At 31.4% G+C, this 10,520-nt stretch overlaps 1 pseudogene across 1 annotated transcript; it reads left to right on the top strand.

The window, feature by feature from the left end:
- Positions 1–1,301: 1,301 nt before the first annotated feature.
- Positions 1,302–10,331, top strand: LOC148605303 (uncharacterized; annotated as a pseudogene). Its single transcript, XR_015915912.1, has 11 exons — positions 1,302–1,490; positions 1,775–1,942; positions 2,410–2,472; positions 3,825–4,034; positions 4,723–4,887; positions 5,418–5,480; positions 5,706–5,915; positions 6,386–6,549; positions 7,231–7,287; positions 8,548–8,629; positions 10,072–10,331. The product of XR_015915912.1 is annotated as an uncharacterized LOC148605303 (transcript).
- The last annotated feature ends 189 nt before the right edge of the window (positions 10,332–10,520 follow it).

The following is a 10,520-nucleotide window of genomic DNA, read 5'->3' as shown; positions in this document are numbered from 1 at the left end:
CCCCCTTGGAAAATTGTGTACATTTCATAAGAATTTTATGAAACGTGATATTTAGGCTTAAAATTGTACGCTAAATTCAAAATTTTGGAATGTTAACCCAAAGATGTTCATTTCACAAAAGGAAGGGTGCTTCGGTCGAAAGGGGTATAGGACATTGTGATAACTCGTAAATCTAAGTAGCCATCGACTTGAAAATTGGTGTGGTGGTAGAAATTGATGATCTCTATAAAAAATGACTTGAGATATCTTCACAAAGTTAAAGGATATATAAAACCATCTACGTATGAATATGTTTCAAATTTTGGATTAGTGTAGGTGCCTGCCTTTCAAAATGGGACTTTTCATCCAAATTTTATGAAACGTGGTATACAGGCTTAAAATTGTATATTGAATTTAAATTTTTGGGTTCTGTGGTCATTTGGAAAACGTGCGGGGACTTCTTTGTGACTTGCTTGCAAGCACAACTTAAAACTTGTTACTATTTTAATTCTCCTGTCATAAAATTTCTTGAAAGTGTCCGCCCTTTTTCTAAAAAAAGTGGTTCATCCGATTAAAATAAAGCTTCTCAGTAAGTTAGAACAACTCTTCGAAGGATACAGAACTCGGAAAAAAATTCAGTTGTCACGATTTTTTCAAAAAGGCTGCCGGACTGAACGTACTCATATATTCGGAAACTGCTGATCAGAATTTCAATAAACTTGGTTTATATATTAAGCTCAATAATCCAAACAGATTTCGAAAAAAAAAATCGCGTGCGTCTCGGCCGCCATTTTTAGAATGGCCGCCAACGAGCTCAAAAATTTATATATGTCCGATTTTGATAAAAATATATATCTAGGTTGTTTCGATTGATAACCTGCGGCTCAATTCACAATTTGAGCTATGTATCGGCGGCCATTTTCAAAATTACCGCCACCGCCGCAAAATATTCAAAGTTGTCCGATTTTGAAGAAAATTGATATCTCTGCAGCCCAATTGATAATTTGAACTACGTAACGGTCGCAATTTTCAGAATGATCGTCACCCCGATCAAAAATTCTAAGTTGTCCGATTTCGATGAAGTTTGTTATCCAAGTTCTTTTCGCCGCCCAAATTAATAATATGCAATTAAATTGGTGATATGTTTCTCTTAAGATATATGCGGAAACGGGAGGTGAGTTCTATACGCTTCGTTGAAACGTAAATTTTAATTAATTTTTTTTCCGTATACATTTATCAATAGAAAAGTATAATTTAGTTTTTATATTCAAAATCAATAAATATTTAAAATTATTTATCTTATTTTGTAACTAAAGAGGATCCATGTACAACGTATACAGAACTAGATGACTGGAGACGTTCCATTGGTAATTCAGTTTCTTCGTCCATTTGCGATAATTTTCTTAAAGCTGGATGGTACCGAATAACAAGTGGAGCTGGGCAAGAAATGCCAACTGAGTGCATTCATGGAGGGTTTAGATGTGGAACAGCCTATAGTATTTGGATGAATGGTAAGTTACCATGCAGTTCTTTATTAATTTATTTTATAAGAATAAATAAAATGACGACGTATTTGCCTGTTTTGATAAAAATCATTATTTTTTCAACAATTTCCTTTTAATTCTTAAAATGTTACCAAGCTCGATGAAAGTCGTATATTTTCGATAAAAACTAAATAATTACCGCAAATTATGATTTCTCTCAAACCCTTGCGGTTTTCTTTTTGTCGAGGAATTATCTGTTAAAAATAGTAAATATCGTATCATTTATGTAACAAAGTCAAATACTGTTTAAGGATCGTATCCAAGCGTCGGGAATACAAAAAATATAACTGTTTGTGCCTCCAATTTTAATGGCGACTGCTGTTTTTCATCTTATGATATACAAGTTAAAACCTGTTCTGGTGGATTTTATGTATATAACTTAGTTCCAACAACTGGATGTCCTCAAGCTTACTGCTTTGGTAAGAATAAAATTTTTGAGAAGTAAACAACATCAAACATGATAGTTGAAAGATGATATGGGAGTCACAAAAAAACTAAAATCAAACAAAACAAAAAAGCAAGAAAGAAAGAAAAAAAGGTAAAAAATTGAAAAGTAACAAATCTGGGTACTTTATAATTATCTTATGTTTTTTTTTTAGTGACAGTGTTTATGTATCGCACAGATCACGTTTAAAAAAAAAGAAAAGAAAAAGAAAAAATATAAATTATTTAAAAATACCACGGTTTTTCTTTTTTTACCATAGGAAATAAATAGTCATGTTTGCAGCAAAATGGCATTTTATAGGCAAATTGCTGCTGCATATTAATCATAAATAGATTAAACAAAATAAAATTACTATAAATCGGATTTGTTTTTATATAGAAGACAGACTTCAAATATGTATCCCCATATTAGAGTCATTCACATTGTAAATTTAATATGTAGGTACAGAACTGCCTTGTCCATCCGGTGAAACCTCTCCTACTGGGTTTACACCCGGTTGTAAATGTAAGTAGAATTCAGCGAATTATTCAACTGTTGACTTTTATAATATTGTTTGTTGTTTTCACAATATTAAATATGTGAACCAGAAAACAATCACTTTAGCAATTTATAGTAGTTTCTTCCACATCTCATCGCTTTTTTTATTCACAATAATGACTACGAGCATAGTTAATAATTAATTGAATGATAAATTATACAAAAAGTTCACGTTGAAACATATATACAGTGAAATTTGTCTCAACCTAACCCTGAATAAACCGAAAACATCATAACCATACACTTTTAAGTCCCTTCATATCAGTTTAAAGGTTTTTGTGCTTTAATAACCCAATACCAGTCTTGATCGAATAAACCCTACAGTCGATATCCATCATTCTTCCGGGATGTTGGCATATTTAGAGACTTGCCATAGGTGTACCAATTTATAAAATAAATTAATTTTTTCTAATACCATTTTATCACTGGAAAGACTTACAACTAAACGTGTATAATAACATAATATTTTTCTACAAAATTCAACGGAAATATGTATTTATATTTCTAAGGATATTTGACAACCAACTTGTTATAGTGTATATCTATATATGCATACGTAAATTACCATACTTCATGCTTTCTGACAATTGCTTAGCTCCTGTGCTTGCTACTGAAAAATGTGAAAAAGATATATTTTTATAAACATTTGTGTTAGGAAAGTGAATAAAATTATGATATGTCTTAATGTTATAAGTGAGTTTGTAATACTGAGATTGAATTGAATCCATTTTTTGTCATGAATCCTAAAGGTAATTTCCGTTATTTCTAGTCGTCACTCTGGTCTCAGTTAGATTTTTTTTGGGAACACCAGGAATACACAATTTGACAGCTTAAAATATTTTACAGTCAGTGTTGTTTTATATCAACTGGTTTATAATGTTTTTTTTTTAACAATTGAACATTTTAAAAGGAACCATGGAAAAAGCAACATCATATATTTATTAACATGCCTTGTCTAGACTTTGAACTTTTTATCAAGGGATTTAATTTACCATTTTTTATAATTACAATTTTTTAAATCTTATTTTTAATATTCAAAATAGTAATTTCTGAATTTTTCTTCGAAGACCTTTTTATCTTTTATCATTTAAGACATTGAGCTTAAGCATCTTGTAAAAAAATTCCGTGGTAAAACTAGCATTCTTTTTTGCACTACAATTTCAATTTAGTTTGTATATTATTATATTCATTTTTAACATTTTGCACGACATCATTAAAATTGTGTTAGGTCGCCTCCGACTTACACAAAATTCCGATATTTCCCGTATATTGTTGTGATAGAGTTGATGCCCTGAAATCTCTGAACGTTATTTTTAAAGACGAACCATGTCTTCCGGTTAACTACAAGACAACTTCGGAATGGGAACGATCAGTCAACAATGTTCTTGGAACAGCCGATAGAGCTCTTTGCGATGCATTCCATGATTCCGGTTGGTGTAGACCTACAAGTTTGGCGGGAGACAAAATGTCTACAGAATGTACCAAAAATGGTTTCAGATGTGGAACATCTTATCCAATATGGATGAACGGTAGGAAACATTTTCGTATCAATGAAACAGTGGTTTCAATTTCCGTTTACCTTCAGGTAAGGACACAAATTGTCGAAAATAAGAAACAATTTTGTCTATAGATTTTTTTTTTCAAGCATTCAGAAAGATGACATTTTACATGTATGAGAATACACTACAACTTCGTTTAAAAGCGTAAGGCCAGAGTGCCTTACTTCAATATAATGGGGCCTTTTACTTTTCAAGATTTTTTTTGATTATTTCATTTTCCTTACTTACTTCGAAAACTATTGAAAAACATGTCAAAAAATTTCTTGAAATACTGTAAAATAGTACTTTTCTTACTATCTATCATTTTTTGTGAACGAAATAGTACTATTCAAGTAAACAATAAATTAAGATTTTTCCTTTTTTAAGAATTGTACAGCAAGATTTATAAATAATCCACCCCAAAAAACTATGAGCATGTGCAATATTTTATGTCCTTATTGGAATAAATCTGACTTGGTTTAGACTGGTAAAAATCGCGTTCTTCGTTAACTTTGACAACAAATTATGGTCTATCAAATAAAAGTCTTTGTATCTTTAAAGATGAGCAATTGTTGAAACATTGAATAGAAAAACTAGTACTACTGTTCGTGCAAAAAAAACATATGATATTCCAAACCGTGTATTTCAAGAATTTTTGGGGTTTTTTTATTTTGTATAGGTACTTTCCCACCGACCTTTTGGACGTACAATGTGACCGCATGCACAGCCCATTTTAATGGAGACTGCTGTTGGAAAAGTTACGACATACAAGTTAGAAACTGTTCAAGTTTTCTACTTTACAACCTAAAAAAAACCACATCTTGTCCTGAGGCTTATTGTTTTGGTGAGTATGACAAAATGTGTCATTTGTATTAAACATACTCCCACTTTAAACGATTTGATAAGTAGTTGAAATAACCGATTTTATAACAATTCTTTTATTATGATAGCTACACATGATAAGTACAGATTTATTTTTAAGTTTATCATGAAAAAATGTATCCTGTTTTTCGTCACTGATTAAAAAACTTATCAACTTAATGCTGCCTTAAATCTTTGTTTTTGACCATAGTATCGACCAGTACATTTATTTATGGTCTTATGCAATGGCAAACTAATCGACTATGTCAACGAAAAATTTACGGTCTTAATAAACTGCATGTGACTTTTACATAAGGTCAAATCTTGGTTTAATCAAATATAAATTAGTTTATAATTTTTCGAAGCACTGTGTATTTCATTTTTTACGACAGTGATTTTTGTAATAAAATGCAAATGATACAGGCATTGCCGCATTACTATTTTGTGTTGAAATTCAAGCATCACATTAGTAATAAAGAGTGTTTTTTCACAAAAACCTTTCTTCTGTAACAGGACAAGAGATTCCATGCAAAGAAGGAGAAATATCAGGAAACGGTTTTACTCCTGGTTGTGAAAGTAAGTAACGTTTTAGATTTTTATTCTCATCATAACATACACATGAGACATAAGAAATAAAAAGTGTTTGAGTTTAAAACTAGTATCTACTTAATAGACCACTATCATAGTGTAATTATGTGGAAAAGTTAAAAAAAAAAGAAGCTAACATATTTTGGGTAAATGACATGTACAACATTTAGAAATGTCACTTAAATTACTAATAACTACAAATATTTTATAAAGTTGACCCTTGTCACAACAGTAACTACAGAGTTATAGCAGGCCAAGTGAGGAGGTCGGCCAATTACACTTTGATGGCCGGTGATGTTCCCATTGACGATACTAACATGACTGAAGGCTATTATCGATTTATGAGCTCGACAGGAAACGATATGGTTAACACAAAACAACCAATGTTCCAGTGCGGAACACAATATCCAATCTACATGGAAGGTAATTGTCTTTCACTCCTAAAGACTTCTAAAATCAATCTATTTACGCTTCAAAATATTGTGCAAATTGTAAGTCATCTCAGGTATGTATCATTGACAATTTGTACTCATTTGTTTTAGAATCTAAATTGTAACAATTGACCATTCTAATCGCATACTTTTATGTATAGTAATGCATCGCCAATAATTTGGATTTGTTTCCAATCAAATACATCGTACTTAGTATTGTTTAAGAGTGATCAACGGAACAAAGATTCAAGCAAAAATCAAAAGAATATATTCCAAGGATAAAGACTAGAAAGGCAAAATAGACACACACCACGAAGAACATAAAAGCAACAAATAATACTTAAAAAGATACAAATCTAAATGAGCAATCCAGACTCCACAAAAAACTGGGAGCATTGACCAAGTGTACTGGTTTTAACAAATTACAAAAAATCTAAACTGTGGTAATATTTTCCATTTTAGGTGCTTTGCCTAATGTATCAGAAAAACTGGTAACACGAAAGCTTTGCCTATCTGGTTACAATAACATTTGTCAAAATCAAACGCATATGTAGTTCAAAACTGTGAGGACTTTAGGGTGTATTATCTGAAGCCTTCGCCATTAAAGAACAGCTCATATTGTATAGGTGAGTAATTTATATCTCGCAAGTCTGATGTAAGCATATCCTGATGACGAAAAAATCAATGAATTTGAATTTCACACAGAACTAAAGCTTTCTTTATACGGCATTACACAGGTAATAATTTGATATGCTGTCATCCTGTCAGTATGGAGACCTGTAAACCTACAAACGTACACCAGAACTATATGGTCACTATAGAAGCTGGGGTCTGAATAACTATAAAACCTGGTTTAATTTACCATTTCACTCCAAAAATATCTGCCCGAAGTCAGCAATTTTTAGGATTTGCCTTTGATTAAACCAGTTATTCATTTACTATTTATCTCTCTTTTCAATTCATTAGAACGATTGTATGTAATTTGGTATTATCTTTATTGGGTTTTAGTATCGCGAAATGTATTTCAACCCAGGCATAATGCTGTTCTCAAACCAATAACAGTTTCAGGAAAAAGAAACTTGTAGTTATTTACGATTCATTAACACAAAATCAAACCGAATATTTGATTACACATGGCTGTTATAAAAGTTAATAGACCAAATAAAGTCAACATTTGCAATGTCTGGTCGACGATTCGTAATGATTTAATATACTGAATGGTACGTGAAATATACAAGAAATTGACATTGCGGGATGCATGCAACCATAACAGAAAATATTCGTACAGCCTGTTTTCTTTCTTTTAGGAACTCTACCTGTCAATTTTCAAACAGATGGTACAAACGATGACCAGAAGAATGGAGGTAATATAAAAAAAACCATAATGTTATACTTTAATTCTAAAATATAGTTATGAATAATATTCCAGGAGCCTGCACTTAATTTTGCCAATTTTTTTTTTGAGATAAAATACATCCAGGAGAGGCATTAATGATGCTCTAAAACGCTATCTCCGCGGAGCTTCGAGGGGGGGATTGGATTGTATAGTATCATGCAAGAAACACCAATGAAAAACAATATTTAGAAAGAAAGGGGGAAAAGAAACCGAAGTCAAAAGCATATATGCTCCTTCTATATATACTAATTACTTGCAAGTTGATACACAGACACAAGCACTAAAGTACGTGGGCTGAGGTAACCGCTTGTACACTCCCCTCCTACTCATCAATCAAAATATGAGTTTCATGTGCCCTGATACCTCCCATTTACGAATCGTTTTGTAGCCAAAACAAAAAAAAAAACAACAACAAAAAAAATAACAAACAAAACACTGATGCATACTTGTTTTTTTTTTATTCTTTGAACTTTTTTCTTTTTTAAAAGACGACGTAATTGGTATATATGTAGGTATTAACATGTAGCTCAATGTCTCAGCTTTACAATGGTACCTTGATAGTTGCGGTAACACTTTTGGAGAAAAATGAAAAATGTACCCCTACTGCACCAAAAAATACTTTAAATTTACACATTTTTCAATGTCAAAACCGCTTGAGTATCATGATTCAGTATTTACTTTCTTCACACATGCTGTTCCAGGAAGTTTGAACCCAATTCAAAATTTAGTCACACATATCTTTGCTCTTTGACCCATTGGGATAGAAATATAGGCATATACTGAAAAGGAATCCACGAATATTCTTTGCGGAAATTTGTATGCCAGCCAGGACAGATTGCTTGATTAATCATTACAAATTGTATATGAAAGGATATCTCAATGTATGTGTTCCTAATTCAAAAACACTCTCATCTTAGTTCATTGACAAACTATTTGAATATTTGAAATAGTTTGAATTGCTTAATAGCTTTTGTTAAATTGACTCTGTTAAGTTGAGGTTAAGAGGACATTAAATTAGTTTTTAATATTGAAAATGTAGACCTCCATCATTTTTTCTATACAGTTTAATTTTCTCTGTTTGAATGCCTAAATAGTAGCAGCTGATCAAAATGCACTACATTTAGTTTTGACATGATTTGAAATATATTCACGGATAAAAATCAAACAAACAAACCAACGAGAAATATTTACAACTATACCTGATAAATGTCGTCTACTTTTATTACAGGAAATAACAACTTACCTTGGGTGGTATCAGTAGCGGTATTGGCAACTATTTGTTTTGTTCTTAGCGGTATGTTACTTGCTAAGTAAGTTTAAAAAAATAAATGTAATCCTATGGTAGGGACACCATTAATACCATTAATGTTAATAACTTAAGATCCTTTATCAATACTTTAGCCAAAATTTAATACGTTCATACGTTATATATGTTAACAATTCAACCTTAAATTTACCAGCACTCATATTAGATTTGCACAAAGATAATTTCTTCAAAAATTCACATTCAATTCTGACGTTTTGATATGAAACCAAAACTGTCAACCGGAAGTTTGAATTTAAGGTAAACAAATTAACAATAATGACTTTTCCATCCTAAAAAAAAGTGTAACTCATTGGAATTAACTGTAAGTCAGGAAAGGCAATTAGATACCAATAGTTCATTTAGAAAGAACAATGTAGTTACCAATTGCCGAATTGCGGTTCTTAGTGATTATTCCTGTAATATCCAACGGACTTTCATTTCGCTGTCAAGCAAATTTGCTGAATTGCTGAATTGCTGAAAATAATATCTTATGTATTATACCTTAACTTTGCGCAGTTCTTTTAACGCTAATGAAAACTCAGAATGGTACCGAATGTCGAATTATCATAATCCAAATATACATGTAATAGGTAGCTTAGGAGTGGGAACTCTGGATTCCCCGAGCATCAATCTTAGTTTATGAACATCCTATGCTTGTGCAACACCTTATTCATTTGCAAAAAATACCAGTAAATGCACAATGATAGTATCATCGAGTATTTTATGTAAACTACCTTGGACGTTTTCTAAATGTTCCAAAAGTGGCTTTGGCGGAGTTGAAAATGATAATACATCGGCCAGAAAATATATCAGAGTTAATGCAAAAGCTACCTGTTATCAACACAGATCCACCAAATAGTTTCGGTGTAGTTGTGTACTAAATTGAGATTGTAAACATATTTTCGTCAGGTTTGTCATTTTCCCTACACCTGCCAAGTAAAAATATGCTGCGCGTATATCAATTTATGAGGTATTAAAAAAATGATTAGCATTTCATACTGCTAGAAAATACATTTCATTGTTTTTTTTTGCGTCTATGTGACAAATAAGTACTTGCCAATTTTAATATGTCAACTGTACTATTGAAAAGACCTTGTGGTTCCAAAAGATGCGCATTTGTTATTTCACATGTGTATGTGATATTGTTTGAAAGTTTCATAAAAATCGATCAAGTTGGATATAAAAGTGATATGAACGAGCAAATAAACGAACGTAAGTATTACCATACTCTAAAGTGGGGTTTTAATGATAAACCCTTGTGTAGACATATTTAAGTTGTATTTGTAAAATGTAAACGTTTTACAATGGTATTTATCTGTATTTTAAGGGTTTTATTATTTTAAAAGAAATTGTAGTACATGTATATGCACATTAAAACCATCAGATGGCACATGTAGATTTTTTACAATTGTACATAATTAGAAAATGGTTTAGTTTTTTTTGTAGGAAACTTAACATGGGCAGGAAAATAACTCCACCACCCCCATATTGCATAAATGAGAAACCACCAGTTCACCACTCACATTTTCCTGATCGTAAAGGATAAAGATGGATTGTCATATAGACATGGTCACTAGGGTGTTCTTGTAAAACGCTGTGATATTTTTGTTATTAATCAAATAACAATTTTGTAAACAATTTTGACTGAAGACATTACGCATATATGTGTATAAATAAAATCATGTGAACAATGTCTTTTACTATAATTCGGTAATGTTTTTTTTTATTCTTGATGTGAAGATTATGCTACATGATAATTTGATATCCCCCCTCATTTGTATTTTTGCTCACATTTTTTAAATAATATTTCAAAACTGCTACAGATCGGAATGGACTTAACTACCAATTTCCATGGCATTTCGACATAATTTTAGTGTATTCAGGTAGAAACATAC

The sequence above is a fragment of the Perna viridis genome, chromosome 10 (genome assembly GCF_037379345.1).
Source record: "Perna viridis isolate PV_CMFRI_1.1 ecotype Kerala chromosome 10, ASM3737934v1, whole genome shotgun sequence".
Taxonomy (NCBI): Eukaryota; Metazoa; Mollusca; class Bivalvia; order Mytilida; family Mytilidae; genus Perna; species Perna viridis.
The sequence above is the reverse complement of the archived record's forward strand: the minus strand, read 5'-3'. Positions and strand labels throughout refer to the sequence as shown.